Source organism: Culex quinquefasciatus, chromosome 2, assembly GCF_015732765.1.
Source record: "Culex quinquefasciatus strain JHB chromosome 2, VPISU_Cqui_1.0_pri_paternal, whole genome shotgun sequence".
Classification (NCBI taxonomy): domain Eukaryota; kingdom Metazoa; phylum Arthropoda; class Insecta; order Diptera; family Culicidae; genus Culex; species Culex quinquefasciatus.
In genome coordinates, this window is record NC_051862.1 from 56,039,711 (window position 1) to 56,057,620 (window position 17,910).

Consider the following 17,910-nt stretch of genomic DNA (forward strand, 5'->3'; position numbering starts at 1 on the left):
ATTAGCCACTATTTCAATAACGGGAGCTATGCACAGTACTTCGTCTGCTGCACTAAACTCTTTGTTGAATTTACTTCCTCTTCATAAATTTATTGAATTAGAGGCATGTAAAAGTGCCCTGTTAATGAATCGATCCACAAAGATTCAGGAAAAAGATTTGACGGGCCACCTAGAGGTCCTTAAAAACTTTAATCTGAATCCTGCGTTAAACTCAATAGTAGACTGGATGCCGACCAAGGCTAACTGGACGCTAAAAGTCGCTACGAGTGGGATAATGGTGGGCCTAATCTTCGTCCAGGATCGATTGAGTTCTACACGGATGGTTCAAAAATGAATAACAACACGGGAGCTGGGGTTTATGGCCCGGGAATAAAGAAATTTATTCCTATGGGACATTACCCAACAGTTTTCCAAGCTGAAGTTTATGCAATAGTTGAATGTGCGTGTATTTGTCTGAAAAGAAACTACAGATTCACAAACATTTGTATTTTCTCTGACAGTTTAGCAGCTTTGAATTCCCTTAAAGGGTATACCTGCCAATCAAGATTAGTTTGGGAAGGTGTTAACTTACTGAAGCAATTATCTCAAAATAACGTGGTAAATCTCTACTGGGTTCCTGGGCATTGTGGAATTCTAGGAAATGAAATAGCGGACAGCCTTGCAAGGAAAGGATCGGAGACTGATTTTATTGGTCCAGAGCCCTTCTTTGGTGTTCCAGACTGCTCTATGAAAATGGAGCTTAAAATTTGGGAATTATCAACAGTTAAATTTATTTGGAATACTACAGATACTTCCAGACAGGCAAAAAGATTTATTTTCCCCAATGAGAAATCATCCCGGGAATTACTGAAACTAGACAAAAAAAATTTAAGGGTGATAACCGGTTTATTGACCGGCCACTGCCCTTGCAAATACCATTTATTTAATATGGGAAAAACTGCAGATTCAATATGTCGATTTTGTCAAATGGAAACTGAAACATCAGAGCACTTGCTATGCAATTGCGGTGCCTTGATTCAAAGTAGAATTTCAATTTTTGGGAAAGGGGTCTTACAGCCCTCCGATATAATTAGGTTCCGTCTCGGCAGGGTCCTAGACTTCATCAAAAAAGTCGACCCTAACTGGGACAAAACGCAGTAAACAGGAGCCGCCTATCACCGTTCCATGGTGCTGGGTCAACCTGATTTTGCCATAAAAAAATGAGTCATACCACAATATTCCTATAATTGGTCGCAGTGGTCATAAGGCTCTACAAAAAAAAAAAAAAATCGGTTGTAAATATTGCTGTGCAATTTTCACGCAATTTACGTGACCACTAAACCAGTTTTGAAGTACGCAATTAAACTATTTTTATAGCACATTAAATTATCCACAATTTGTTTGGATTAGCAATTTTCCCATTAAACATTTTCAAACTGCTCATATTTGCAAAACCGAAAAGCTAACTTTTTTTAAGGCCGTTGCAAATATTTTTTGAAGTTAATGTCCCTCGACTCTGACCAAAATCAAGGGGGGGGGGGGGTCAAAAAAATGAAAAAAATATAAAAATTGAAATTACAAGCCTAGGTTTTAACATTTGGTTGAAAAAATTGTTTTAAAATGCATTTTACAGGCGCACGGTTGCTCTACAATCATTAGTTTTGAAAATATCAAAATATTAATGGATTATTTTATCGCAAAAACTTTTAGTGGGACTGTACATTGGTATTTCAAGAAAATTTAAAATGTTTTCAAAGGAGTTCAAACATGCTTAATATGATTATAAACGCGGGAAAATGCATTTTAACTAGTTTTCAGTTGATTGAACTTAAATTTTCATAAAAATTTTGAAGTTTTTCGAAAAAAAATTTTTTTTGCCCCCCGATTATTCAGGCCAACTTTGAAGGGGGGGGGGGGGGGTAATTTTGTCTCATTTGTCGGGGTCATTATTTTGGCCATGAAATGGGGTCCTTGAAGTAAAATGATTCTAAAAAGTTGAAATTTTGGAAGTTGATTTTTTAATTATTTGATATACCCCCTAAAGGATTGTAAAATGGTTAGAACTATGAAATAATTTTGACCAATTTCATCGGGGTCATTTATTTCACCATGAAATTGGGTTTCAAGCTAAAATTAATCCGATAAAATTAACTTTTGAGAGTTCATTTTTTTTTTAATTTTGTTATATTCCCGAACGGAATTGCTTTATTTATTGAGAATTTTTGAAGTGTGAATAACAAAAACTGTTATTATTTTCACAGAGCCAGTAAGTCGGAGCTGACGTTGAAGTTCGAGCTGGAGTGAGACCTCGGAGACTGCATAGGATTCAGCAAATTTTCAGCAACTTTTACTTGGAGTCGGAATCTGTACCTTATAAATATTAGAATAAATTATGTTGAACAAATACTAAACAAAGTTTGAATTAAAAAAAAGACCTTCAATAGCCAACATTTGATAGAACGGAGAACCTTTTTAATGTTATTCACAAACAGTAATAAATTATGTTAAAACGGGATCATCCATAAATCAAGTGGACACATTCCACGCAAAAAATTATACGGAGTGAGGACATTCACGTAAGCCACATTCGCTCTTTGTTCTTGAGACCTTCAATCTCACATCTGAGATTTGTTTAATTCACGAGTATTCTCGAGCCCCTGGAAAATCATGAAAAAATTAAACAAAATTTCAAAACAATTGAATTGAAATGTTTTAAATATTGATCACATTTATAGCTAATAATGCAGCTGCAATTTATCACATGGAAAAAAAGGAAGTCGTTGTAATTGATTGTTTTTGATCACTTTACATTAAACATGTTTATTCAAATTTAGTTTAGCATATTCGAATGTAATTTTACTTTTTTCCTTCACAAAATTAGGAAGCTCTCTCTTCATTTTAAATTTATCAGCATGGTTATCTGTAAATCGGCTTAGGATAACAACTGCATTGATGTGAAAAACAACAAAATAAATTTATCGAAGCAAGAAAAAAACTTAACTTTGGAAACAAACATGGCAACATTTTTTGATTTATTAGGAGTTAAAAGCTTTAAGAATTAATTGAATAATAGAGTTTTCATTCAACGAACAAACTTTCTTTCGACCTGTGAAACTAAACTATACCTTTCTGTATAAAAGCACGATAAGGAAAACACTAAACCGCCACATCTAACACGCAGTGCCACCCAATCCTTACGACACTCATCGGAACGAACGCCAACATTCGTGATTGATGGGTAACAAGACCGTAAAATGTTAACAGTTACGCCGGTCGCCGCCGGCCACCAATCCAACAAAACTCGCGGAATCACCGGAAAAATGGTTGCATTATAATGTGTGTGCATTCACAAAATGTTTTCATCAAAAATTTCCTATGACTCAATCGACGCCGACGTCCAGCCAGCCAACCATGGTTGCTGATATAAGGGGTTGCACTCGTTTTGATTGAATCTCCATCGGGGCAATTTTTGTTGTGCGGCATATTTGGGGAAGCACCTCTTCTCAGCATCAATCAATTTGCAAAGGGTTTTCCAATTAAGCCGGCGCACCCCGTCACTGTGCCGCGGAATGTTGCATCATTTTTGAATTTTTGAATAACTTCACGTGAAATTCACATCCTTTCATTAACGCGAGCGCTCCCCAAAAAGGAATGACGCGAGTGTGGAAAACTTTGAAGAATGATTGATTACTTCATTCAGTGGCGTTGAGTTTTTCCTTCAACTCTCCAATTTTCCAAATAGCTCACGCGCCTGAAGAATGCGAGCATTTTCCGCGCTGTGATCAATTAAGGTGCGCCGCCTGGTTGATAACTTGGCATTTGATTAATCGACTAGGCTTGCGTATTCATCAATCACCACCATAAAAAGTACAAAACAACTTTTCCTCCGAAAAAATGCTCCAATAGTTTGCAATCAATGGTAATTACCACCGGAAGCCGGATTTGCCTGATCGACGAGGAAAAAAAAACTTTCAATGTCACCGACCAATTACCAACTCATAAATAATTGACGAAAGCATCCACCAAACTCGTAAAAATAAAGGTTCAACGAACTCGCCGATCAACGCGCACAGCAGTACCGATCGAGAGACAATCTCTTAATCACCGCCGGTTCCAAAAATAGGCCTCCGGGTGAAAACCACTAATTGGCCGTTTGGTCTTGGGCAGCCCCCCTGTTGAGGCCTGCCGAACTGCCGGTTGGTTTTTATTTTTTGACGATTGAAGGAAATAAGTGCATAATTTTGAGTCGCAGTGAGTGATTGAATTAACCCTGGGCTGGCTTACCTTGACATGGAAACTTGTGAAAATGTATGCGTTTGTAATCGTTATATTTAAAGAAAATCCTGCATTTTGAATTTGTGAGAAAGGCAAAAAAAAAAACAGAGTAAGAATACTCAAATATTTTAATTGCATTTTTCATCAGTAATGCAACGCAAAATCTGAACCTTTTTTTTAGTTGAATGAATTTGCCTTGAAAAACAATTGTTTATTGATTTATAAATATATTTTTCATGAACATGATTAAACAATCATGTTAAAACTGACACATTTAAAACGTTAGAAATCTGATTCAGTTTATGAAGTTTGCTATGTTTATGTTTTAATTGTGTAATTAAAACGATATTGTGTTTAGACAAGTTATACCCAAAAAAGGTAAAACAATAAAAATTACAATAGAAAAATCTTAAAAATTTTTTTAATGTTTCATGTTTTGGCGAATCAATAATAAATTCAATAATTTTTGATATGATTGATGAAAAAATCATTTTTATTCTTTTATCCAATTTAAAGAGCTCTTATTTTTAACTTTTTGAGTCTTTTCATTTGACCATCGCAATTTCACAATCCAATTTGTGTTACGAAATGGTTGCCTTTCAAGTCTGGTGATTTTACATGCATTTATGACTAAGTAATTTTATTTTTAATGAACCTTTTTGGGGCAAAATTTTACTGCCAACCGATATCATGACCAAATTTTAAAAAAATGAAATCATTTCTCAAATGATTCAAAGCACAGCAATTCTAATTGAAAAGAGCCTAAACCGAAAAAAAAGTTTTCCGATCGTGCTCAAAATTATTCTGGGGGTTCCTTGGCCAAAATAATAAGACCCGTATTTTTTTTGTTTGGCCATTAGGGTGACCTACGCCGTGTTAGGGTGGTTTGAAAAATTGCCATTTTCGTCATTTTTCGCAAAAACCTTTTTTTTTGAAAAATCATATATCTGCGCCATTTCATCCAATTTTAGCTATCTTTCATTTTCCCGTTTTTGCGCGTGGCGCGTCGAAAAACTCAGTTTTTATTTTCAAAAAATCATATCTCGGAAACGTACGGTTCGACATCACCAATTTTTTTGTTAAGTTATGTGAAATTTTCCGAGGAATCCGATAAAAATATTTTCAGACTTAGGCTCTTTGGTGCAGACACGGTCAAAACGCCATTTTAAGTTTTCATACGACTTTTTCAATAGTTAAGCTAAATTTTTGAAACTTCTTACTATTTTTCCCAAATAGCCAAACTCATCACCTTTCTTTTGCGTGTAAGACAGCTAAAATTGGATGAAATGACGCGGTGATATGATTTTTCGAAAAAAGTGATTTTTGCGAAAAATGACGAAATTTTCCATTTTTCAAACCACCATAGCACGATGTAGGTCACCTTAATGGCCAAACAAAAAAATACGGGTCTAATTATTTTGGCCAGGAAACCCCCAGAAAAATTTTGAGCCCGATCGGAAGACTTTTTTTTTAGGTTTAGGCTGTTTACAAATGGAATTGCTGAGCAATAATTTCATTGCATATGATTTAATTTTTTACTAGGCAATTGATTAGAAAGCAAACCATATGGCTAGGGAAATTTTGAAGATTGCTAAATAGACATAGATTTTTAAAGATTCAACAAGAAAAAAAGACATCAGAAAAGAAAAAAGAAATGAATTTAAAAAAGATCTTGAAAATGAAAAAAAAAATATTTAAACTAAAAAAATATATGTTGATGAATTTTTTGTTGAAAACCTTGATGTGAATTATAAATATGATTGTAAAAATCTCAGTTGTGTAATCTAAACCATTCGGAAAACATTAAATTTTAGAAACAATTTTGATGTAATTCTAAATGAAAAAAAAAAAACAATATCAAATTGATGTAAAAATCAAATTTTTGTTTGACAGGCGAATCATTCAATCCATTTGCTATAATTTAGGGTATTTTTTTAAAAAGATTCTTAAAAAGCATTTGAAAGAAGAACTCTTACACTTTAAAAAAAATTAGGGTTGGAAGTTTGGAATGACAAAGGGTCGAATGAAAAAAGGTCAATATTTTGAGCATATTTTTACTAAAAAAAAACTTATGATGTGAGTCTTAACACATAAATATAGAAAAACATCTAAAGAAAGATGTTTTAAACGGTTTTCAATAATTTCACTTTTATGTTCTTTGAAATTAAAAAGTAGTATATTTAAAAAGATTCGCTGATATTTGAAAAAATGGAAAAAACAATCACAGAATGTTAAGAATGTTAAGTTAAGTTTTAAAAAAATAAAACAAAAGCATGGACTTATACTTTGGCAGTCAAACGTTTTTTTTTTTTTTTTTGAAGAACTATATATTTACTTATATTTAAACTTCTTTCATAGTAGATTTTTTAAATGTTGAGTTCATGTTTAAAAGAATGGATGAAAACATTAAAAATATTACGACAACCAATAAAAGTCGTTTTGAGAAATAAAATAAAATAAAATATTTCAGAAGTCGAACTTGTTTTAAAAGAACCGCTCATATTTTAAAGAATGAAAATATTTCAAAAACATTACGATAATTAAAAATAGGTTGACATGAAATTGTTCATGTTTGAAAGAATGAGGTTACTCACAATATTTTTACAAAATATTTTTGCAAAAACTGATATTTTTTAGAGAATGGAAAAGTTCTCAAAAAAAAAAGTTAAACTTCTCTAAAATAATGCGAGTTGCAGATATAAGTCGGGTATAGAAAATATGTTTTTCAATATATTTTTTTATTTGTTTCATTTTGTCACATTCGGCCTTATGTGCTTTCGACTTTTGTCCACATTCGACCTTTTGTCCATTCAACCTTATGACCTTCGACTTGTTGTCGGTCATCCGGAAGTTTGACTTGTTTTTTGTGACTTGGCTAATGTTTTTAAAAATGTATTTTTTTTTCAGGGTCAACTTAGGCTGTGTTTGTATGACTTACATTCCTATATTTAATGCATTAAAAAAGTTATCAGTAATTTTTGTAATGTCCCAGACTATGGATCTTCTCTTTTTTCACAATTTAAATAATAATGTTATTATTCTATAGAAGAAAATGTGAAAAAAATGCAAAGCAGTTAACAAGTGTCTGTGAAAAAAAGAAAAAAAAACCAAAAAAAAAAACAAAAAACAATGATTGGGGATGGTAGAATAAGACAAACATAAACTAAATATGCAGCAATTCCATTTGAAAAGAGCCTAAACCGAAAAAAAAAGTTCTCCGATCGGGCTCAAAATTTTTCTGGGGGTTCCTCGGCTAAAATATTTAGACCCGTATTTTTTGTTTGGCCATTAGGGTGACCTACGCCGTGTTAGGGTGGTCTGAAAAATTGCAATTTTCGTCGATTTTCGCAAAAACCACTTGTTTCAAAAAATCATAACTCCTCGCCATTTCATCCGATTTTAGCTGTCTTAGATGCAAAAGAAAGGTGATTAGTTTGACTATTTAGGAAAAATAGTTAGAAGTTTCAAAAATCAAGCTTAACATTTGGAAAGGTCGTGTGAAAACTTAATATGCTGTTTTGAAGGTCTCGGGACCAAAGAGCCTATGTCTGAAAATATTTTTATCGGATTTCTCGGAAAATTTCACATAACATATAAAAAAATTGACGATGTCGAACCTTACGTTTCCAAGATATGATTTTTTGAAAATAAAAACTGAGTTTTTCGACGCGCCACGCGCAAAAACAGGAAAATGACGAAATCGGCAAAAAATTTACTTTTTTCACTAAAACTGCGATAACTTAAAAATTTCAGCGATGACCTTTACATGTTATTTATTTAAACATAAAAATGTGTACTTATAAATGTCTGCAAAATTGAATGAATAAAAAAATATGGAAAAATATAAAAAAATAAACTTAAATTTTAAACCGTCGCGGTTCAGGAAAAATGCTTTATTGATCAGTACAGGGTTAACTGTCGTCGTTTTAAGTTTGAACCAAATTTGAAGAGTTGAGATCATTTAACCAAAATAGATGCGAGTTTTACACGTTTGTCAAGTTCAAGCAGACTGTGATGAGTGATCACATTTATGACTGTTTTCAAATATTGAATTGTTTGTATGTACAGCAGTACATGATTTGTTTTATTGTTTTTTTGCCTAAAATTGCTATAAGTATATTGTTTCGACGATGGGATATTATTATCTCTCTTTTTTTGTGTCACTCACCACCAAACTGGCATCTGTAATTCACCTCCAAATGAGGTCACATTAGACCTCATTACACTCCGAAATTTATGGTCAGCCGAAAGTTATTTAAAAAAAACTTTAATTGACAGCCGTCAAACTCGTCAATGACTCGATTAAGCTGGCACTTTACGATCCATACGGCGCAAGCACACCATTCGGCACCAGCTCAAAGAGATTTGAACGCTGTGATTCGAACTGAATCGAAAAAGAAGTTTGAAGAAGAAGCAAAAAATTGCGCACAGTCACCGCACGATAACGGGTTACTAATTGATTGCACTCTTTTTTTTTTTTTGTTGGCGTCGCCCGGTAATGTGAATGTGATTTTTGGGTATTACCTGATTTGCCTGTGTTCATTCATTGTTCAATGATTGCATCGATCGCGCGCTCGGTGGTTCATTGAATGGCAGAGTTAGCGCATCTCGCTCTTCGTCAACACACACACACACGATGGGATTCGACGATTAGATAACCTTCGCGATTTGATGATGGTCGAATGAGTTTTGCGGACTTGTGTCATTTTGCATGTAACTTTTTTTTGTATGTAATTTAGGAACTGTCAAAACTTCTGTCTGCTATCTTCATTTTTTAGACTTTTGTCTTCTAACTTATTGAAACAAGTAATTGAGATGTCGTTATCGATGCATCGAATTTGTTTTTTTAATCTTATGATACAAAATGAAACCTCTTGTCAACTACAGACAACCCTAACTAAAATAACATCATTTCAGCAATTATCTTTGCTCGTAACAATTCAAAGCCGAAATTATTCGCTACACGCGATATCACAATTTGCTAACTATACATTCAGACATTCAGACTGAAAACCCGTTTCATTCAATTTGTTCATATGGTGAATGGTGAACCCACCATCAACAAAGGCACCCAGTCACTGTGGGGACAACAATAAAACGTTGGGCGGCCATACATCTGACAAATGGTTGGGGAGCCCGCGAAAAGAAAGTGAAACCTAAACAGCAACAGACAGCATAAACTGCCAAAGTTAAAGCGAGGGGTGTCGTATTATAATGTAACCCATCATCTCGTATCACACGCACACACGCACCTGAATTCACTAAAACGGACCATAAACACACGCATACATCAGCGATTCATGACAGCAGCAATGTGGTGGGAACCGCTGGCCGAACTTTCCAATTTTGATCAAAATTTTAGGCTTTTCGGTGGAGGGACATGATTAGAAAAATAGCGTAACAACATTTAAAAAGTAAATGTTGTTTGCAATTTGCCGAAATCGCAAAAAAAAAACAATGAAATGCAACGTATTAATGATGTTGTTATTCATGAAATTTTGTTTTATGTTTGAAGTGACCACTTCCATAATTGCCATGATTTCTGATTTGAGGATAACTATAAGCATTGCTTCAAAAATTCGTAGAATTGAACTTAAAACAGAGAAGTTTAGAATTATGATAAATTTCTTTGGAAATGATCGACGGCTACACTTTTAAGACAAATCTTCAAACGATTCTTTTAAATTTTTTAAATCGATGTGATTTCAAACAGCAGACAGAAATGGAAAGTCCATTTGAACGGTTAAAATAAATTATTTAGTAAAATTTCATTACATTACCATGTGTGTAATTTTACAGTTAAAATCTAGTGATTTCAGCTTTTTTGTATAAATAGAACAGTTCCCTACGAAATCGGTCTTTTTTCTTTAATTTAATTTTTTGTATTTTTTAATCCGGCTGAAACTTTTTTGGTGTCTTCGGTATGCCCAAAGAAGCCATTTTGCATCATTAGTTTGTCCATATAAATTTCCATACAAATTTGGCAGCTGGCCATACAAAAATGATGTGTGAAAATTCAAAAATCTGTATCTTTTGAAGGAATTTTTTGATCGATTTGGTGTCTTCGGCAAAGTTGAAGGTATGGATATGGACTATACTGAATAAAAGGTTACACAGTAAAAAAATAGTGATTTTTTATTTCACTTTTTGTCAATTAAACTTGAATTGCAAAATAAACACTATTTTTATTTTTTATTTTTTGATATGTTTTAGAGGACATCAAATGCCAACTTTTCAGAAATTTCCAGAATGGGCAAAAAATCTTTGACCCAGTTATGATTTTTTGAATCAATACAGTTTTTTTTCCAAAAAATCGAAATATTGGTCGAAAAAAAATTCATCTTAATTTTTCGATGTTAAATCGAATTTGAAATCACCGTTTTCAAGTTGAAGCCTTTTCTAGGTTATTTTTTGAAAATGGTTGCAGTTTTTCATTTTTTTAAATTAGTGCCCATGTTTGCCCACTTTTGAAAAAAAAATTGAAGAGCTGAGAAAATTCCCTGTATTTTTCATTTTTGAACTTTGTTGATACGACCTTTAGTTGCTGAGATATTGTCATGCAATGTTTTAAAAACATGAAAATTGATGTTTTTCCAAAAGTCTCACCAAAACATCGCACCATTCTCAAATGTCGATATCTCAGTAACTAATGGTCCGATTTACAATGTTATAATATGAAACATTCGTATTTTTTTTTCTTTTCAAAAAAAATATATGCAAAAGTTTAAAATCAAGACTAACATTACAAACGGGCTGAACATTCTATATTACGCCCTATTGAAATGTTAATTTAACTTTTTTGAAAACATTGTTTTCCAAAAGATCGAAAAATTTCACGATAGTTACATATTTTTTAATATTGTAAATCGGATCATTAATTGCTGAGATACTGACAATGGAGGGTTGTTTGGGTGAGACTTAGAAAAACATCAATTTCCCTGACTATTTTCAAAAAAATTACCTAAAATGGCTATAACTTGAAATTAGTGCACTTTATCAAAAATTTACTAAAGTATTTTTTATTGCAAATTCGATTTTATATCGAAAAATTAAGTTGAAAAAATTTTTGCGACCAATATTTCGATTTTTTTTTTCAATCTGTATTGATTCCAAAAATCATAACTAGGTCAAAGATTTTTTGCCCATTCTGCAAATTTCTGAAAAGTTGGCATTTGATGCCCTCTAAAACATATCGAAAATTAAAAAAAAAAAAATAGTGTTTTTTTTTTACAAATCATGTTTTAGTGACAAAAAGTGAAATCAAAAATCACCAATTTTTTTACAGTGTAACCCGTTTTTTAGTGTAGTCCGTATCCATACCTACAACTTTGCCGAAGACACCAAATCGATCAAAAAATTCCTTCAAAACATTTTTTTTTTTTTTCATAAAATTATTTTTATTAGGTCCTTTTCGGTACTGGGACCTGGTTAGGACCGAGCCGATTACCCGCGGCCTACTCGGGGTTAGTAGGGAAGGGATTGATGTTAAAGACAAGGCGTGGGATGGGAAGGGGGATTGTGTAGGGGTCTTGGTTGGCTCTGCTGGCCTTTGCTTGTGTCCTCAGCCGCAACTCGGTGTCCAGCTGCTGGGGCGTTCTTGCTTTGCTTCCGGTGCAATCCAGAAACGACGGCTTTGTGCGAAGGCGAGTTATACTAACAAAAGGAAAACTAACTGAAGGAAAACTAACTGGAAGAAAACTAAATGGAAATTTTGGAATCTACGAGGAACTGATAGATCGGATAGAGAACATCATTCCTTCAAAACATACAGATTTTTGAATTTTCACATATAATTTTCGTATGCACAGCTGCCAAATTTGTATGGAAAATTATATGAACGAACTAATGATGCAAATTGGCCAAAAAAGTTTCAGCCGGATTAAAAAATACAAAAAAAAATCGAATTACCGAAATCGCAGAGAATTGCTCAGTAGGCTTATTATCTCCCATTCCAACAGAATTAACATTAGATGCCGAGCTCTGTTGACCTTAAGTAAAGATTGAAATTATGCCATACCTGTGTGTGTGTTTCACTGGCCGGCAGCGAAATTATGGGAATTTTTAGTTTGTCGTAGACTTGGATGGTTTTCCGGGTTTGGCAATTTTCACGATTTCGTGGAAAGCGTTTAATTCCTAAAAGTTAATTTTTTTATGAAACTCCATAAAATTTATAAAAAAAAAATCAATAAAAAGCTTAAAATAACATCATTTGATAAGTCTCTTTATGATAGTTAACTTCATATACCATCATACATTTAAATAAATTTTTTATTACATTTACTAATAAATAAATTCCTGGAAAAAATAAAATTTCAAAACCATAAAGTTTTCACAAACTAGGAAGATTGTGCGATTATAGTCATTCTAAACAAAACTATTTCTAAGAATTAAAGGTTTTGTTAATTACGTTTATGCATATGTTTACTTTAAAATTCTATCTAATCTAAGTTGACCTTTTTTATATATTTTTTAAAAACATCTTTTTATGATCGTCGTCTTTTTAAAAATAGAAAGAATACTATTGAACCCACTTCTGTCCAAATTATTTTTTTCCGTGTTCAGGAGGTTATTTTGAGCTACTTTTTTTTTAACGAAAAACTTAACTTGTTTTACTACTTATTCATTTTAAGAATTTTTATTTGCATGTATCACGTTTACTGCCGTTTTATGGCGATATGATGTATACGCCATTTTGGACATTTTCAATTTTATTGTACAGTCTGATAAAGAATCTTAAAAGCTACCTCCTGACGAAAGAATTTTTCAAAAAACTGCTCTGGGGCCCATTTTATTAAGCAAACAAACAATGATGTATGCGCCAATTTTACTCATCATGATGTATGTATACATTGAGAATTGCTAGAAGTAAAATTTAATTCTGTTTGAATGTTGATTTAAGGTTTTGAAACCAAGTCAAGACTTGGCAATATTTTATTACATTATTTTGATTTAATTCTTAAGAGGACGTCCAATAGGCGTTATCCATAAAGTACGTCACGTTCTGTGGGAAGAGGGGGGTTTTGAGCAAGCGTGACATTGCGTGTTAAAAACATAGGGAAATCGTGAGGGTGGAGTAAATTTTGGCTGATTTTAATGTGACGTACTTAATGGATGACACCTTATCCACATCCACGTAGATACTTTTTTGAAAATTCTAAACCCACCCACCTCCCTTGTGGACAATTGTTCATGCAAAAAATCTGTTTATGGAGCGTAGACAATCGCTAAGGGAGCGTTCTTTTACTGCGTAACGCAAAAAATCGGATTTTTAGAACCCCTCCTCCCCCTCGTGACAAAATTTCCATACAAATTTAAAAAAAAAATTGTAAGGAGCGTAACACGGCCTCCAACCCCCCTCCCCCCAACTGCGTTACGTAATAAAAGAACGCTCCCTAATACCCTCCCCCTCCCCCTTAAAGTATCCACGTGGACAATGCAATAAGGGATCCGCTCAGCTGTCAAAATAGCTGGCACAAAAAATATAGCCAGCTTTGATCAAGCAATGTATACATACATCATTGGGAAGTAAAAGTAGTGATTTTTTATTGCTATTTTTTCGGCCAAATGATGTTTGTGGTTTAAAATCGTAGAGAATAGGAAAAAACAAGAAATTTTGCAGGGGCCACATTTTTAATGTACTTTTTATCAGTTTCTACAGAGCAGACCTTAAATTAGTAATTTTAAATTGAAAATCTGAACAAAAACAGAAAATCGTGTCTACAGCAAAATCACCTCAATGGCGTATACATCATATCGCCGTAAAACGGCAGTTTAGTTTATGTTTGTTTTTGTTTGCGTATAGACATAGTCTAGGGCATTACAAAAATTACTGCATACTCATTTTTGCTAAACATTGAGGAAATGTTAGTGAAAAACGCAGACAAAATTGACCCCAGAAATGTTATTTTAAGCATTGGCAAAGACACTTAAAATAAGTGAAACTTACAACCATAAATTTTTTTCCAATTTATTGAGTTCTTCTTTCGAATGCCAATTTTTTAAACATCAAAAATTGGATGAAAAACTGATTTTTGGCGAATATTTAAATCGATATCTGGATTTTAGAGGGTTAATAAATATGAAAGTTCAAACTTTTTCTTTCGCGGTTTAAAATACATTTGAGTTTAAAAAAAGGAACTTGTTTTGCAATGCCTAAAATAAACATTTTTTCGAATTTCGCTCTAGATATTTGCTTTAGTTTTATTCGGTTGATAATGTTACGTTGAGACAAATCTTACACGAATGAAAGGACAAAGAAAATTAGCAAGGATTGGAAAACATTTGTGAAAAAATGTATAGCTGATTGAACAATAATAAAAATAGGTATTTTATGATTCTTAAATTTTATCCGTACGTTTTCAAAGTTATTAAAACATTTTTCACGTTCCATGAAATTTAGTTTTAAGAATTATGTTCCACATGAAAAATTCAATTTTTATGCTTGACAAATCACTAAGCTTATGTGCTGATACAGATACAGCTAATCTCTGTCCCGGGTATGAAGTTGTGATAGCCTTAGGCTGCTTCCAATTACTTATTTCAGAATTGCAAAGAATCTTAAGGTCGATTCCGATATCTTTGGACATTGTCTGTCCCCATATGAACACATCTCCTCAGGAAAAATCGAATTTATTCAGCTTTAAAAAAGAAAATTTTCAGATCTTCAATTTATAAAAATATGAAAACAAAAAACTCATTAGCCCATTTATCGGAAATCTTAAAAAATGGATTTTTGGAATTTAACTTTTAGTTTTACGGCCAATGCATGATTATTTCAAGATTGATTGTGAAATTTATTTCTGAATAGTCCTTACCAATTTCTAAATTTTTGCTCAGGACACCAGATCTATCGTAAAATTCAGATTTTCGTAAAATGTCAAGAAATAAATCGCTAGGAGCGGCCGTGGCTGACTGGTTACGGTGTTCGCTTTGAAAGCGAATGGTCCTGGGTTCGATTCCCATCTGCTCCCAACGAGAAAGTATAGGAAACATAAATCTTGAAACTCTGAACATGAACGAAAAATCAAAGTCGCTCGTGTCGGGGTTCGATCCCCCGTCCTTTGGATTGGTAAGCAAATATGCTAACCACTAGGCCCTCGCGACTTGGTGAGCTAAGATTGGAATTAGGAATACTGTTACTATCAACTATATACGCGCTGGATCCTTGTCCATTTTGACAAGGGTTCGGAAGTTCTAAATAACGTTTGAATCCGATTGATGCAAACGTTCTTCAGAGCGGGGCTTGTCGATAAAGCTGAAGTACCTCGCGCTCGGCTAGCCAGCGTAGAAATGGGTCACCGATGCTCGGCAGAGCTAACACCTTCCAAATGCCTATGCGAGTTATTTGCATGTATAGAATGTAGATCTAAAAATACATGGAAACAACTCAATTTGTAAGAAGCGACCGCGTGGTCCCGTTTGGTTGGTTGCACACACACATGTCAAGCTTTAGCACCAAAATACATAATTTATTCAAAAATTATTCCCTTATTAATGCAAACATTGGCAGAAAAGCTCCCCTTAATATTAGGCACCTTCAAACTTGAATTTCTTCCAAAATAAATGTCATTCACCTCGCCCTGTTCATTCAAAAACTTACCTTGATCAAGATCCGTCGGCCTTCAAAGCACCAACAAAATCAAAAGCTCCCAAGCTCAGTCAAAACCAGTTTGGTCAAGTGGCTCCAGCGCTGAGTGAGTCATACTAATGCACAGAGCTAAACCAAACACCAACACTAGCAAACAAAAACTACCACTGTTTATATTATCGTGAGGGGGCTCTCGCGAAAAGAGACAAAATAAAAACAGAAAACAAAAGACGTCGTTTGTGGTGCGGCGGACGATCTGAAAAGACGAAAGAGAAGAAAGAAGCAATGAAAATAAAGGCCTTTTTTCTGCAGCGCGTAAGATCCGTAATTGCATGCGATTCGCGCGCGCTCGGCTCCCCGTCAGTGTCAATGTCATAAAACGTGGGGAAGGAAAAGAAATCAGCTGACTGAATGACGGCCGAAGGTAGTTGATAGTTCTCAGCAGGGGTGCAGCAGTTTACTTATTGCTCTGTTTTTTGTGATGTCGTTGATTGGAACACTAATAAAAATGCTTTTAGCGGTGCACAATTGCAGGTGCAAAAGAAAGGATAATTTGATTGAAACTGTCAGTGAGAAATGAAGTAATAAAGGACTCACAGTGAAAGTGAAAATTTTGATTTAAAATTCAACGAATAATTTGAGGTTATTAAGGAAGAGAATGCTAAACCATAAAATTAATTCAACCTACTCGAAGGAAGTCAAAAGCACAGATATTTATTATTGCCAAACGTCGTTCACAGCACTATCTCTTCTGAAGTTTAAATTGAAATTGGCATTTTTTTGCAATTTAAAAATAATTGTTACCGAAAAAGCTGAAAAAATCCAGCAATGTTTGACTTAATTGATCAAGCTGCTGATTTCTAGTACACCTTAGGGCTCGGCCTTCATCAATTTGGACCAAACTTCGAAGGAACGTATGTCTATTAATAGTTTACAGAAATATCAAGTTTGCTGCCGATTGGCTTATTCCTCTTTTTTGCACCGCCCTTAATTTTGACGGTTTTCGAATAAACTTTTTTTATTTTTTACTTACGCTGGTACAAATTTCATTTAAAGTTTTTGCCAAATATTCAGAAGGCAAAACAAATATGTTTTCGTAATAGTACAAATTTTTGATGGAAATTTAAGTGAAATCAATCGAAATCAATTTGAAATGCATGCTTCTGCGTTGCGAATCATTTTAACATGATTGGGTTAGGTGATTTTTTTTTAATTTTCATGAATTCTCGATGCAGTTTTTTTTCGCTTAAAATTTTTTTTTTTGTCAGAATTTTTATTTTATTAAAGAAAAAGATTGCATATCAACTGAAAAGTAGGGTGCCCAGAAAAAATGACCCCCTGCTCCACAAGCGTAAAACATTTTTTTGGGTTATTTTAAGCATCTGTGCAAATTTTATAGCTGAAATTATGATGTTTTTTTTGTTGTTATTTCATCAAAATATCAGTTTCAAGTTTCCTCAGCATGTCTCAATATCTTACATCATGGTAAAATGTGTATCTTGATCGTCAGTTTCGATAATACCTGCAAAATAGGTTTTTTCCTATTTTTTTTTCAAATTCATCTTGAAACATCAACTTTATTCGTGTTTATCAAAACTGTTTACGTGGATTTCTAGCAAATAACATCCAGAATAAATTTGTAGAATAAACATGCAATTACATCAAATCTCTGAAAAGTTAAAATAATTTTAGTGTAGAGAAAAACTTCAATTTTTAAAAATTGTGTGATATTTATTCCCTTTTCGTCCTGATACTAATTAAATTAATTTCAGGATGACAAACCAAAAATTCTTGAGTTGGATTTTAATCTTATTTGATTTGTAGAAAAAAAACATGTTGACAAATTATTGAACATCCTACAAAATTCTGATAAGCGACATAAGTGTATTGTTAAAAAAAATGTTGAATTTACAATGTTCCAATACAACAACTTCCTACGCAAACGGCATGGCCAAACTTGGTGCTCGGATCGGCTTAAAATTTCGGGATCCTCTACCAAAAATAGTTTTATGCATATTTTTTGTTAGGTCATTAGGGTGGTTCCTGCCGCGTCAGGGTGATCCATAAAA

The 17,910-nt window shown here is 33.5% G+C and overlaps 1 protein-coding gene across 1 annotated transcript in view; it reads right to left on the bottom strand.

Annotated features, from left to right (window-relative positions):
• LOC6039653 (myosin-IIIb) overlaps positions 1-17,910 on the bottom strand; it is a 191,676-nt gene that overhangs the window by 139,555 nt on the left and 34,211 nt on the right. The window contains exon 2 of the mRNA XM_038250748.1: positions 15,854-16,097. The gene's annotated coding sequence lies outside the window, so the exon portion shown is untranslated. The remainder of the gene's footprint in view (positions 1-15,853; positions 16,098-17,910) is intronic.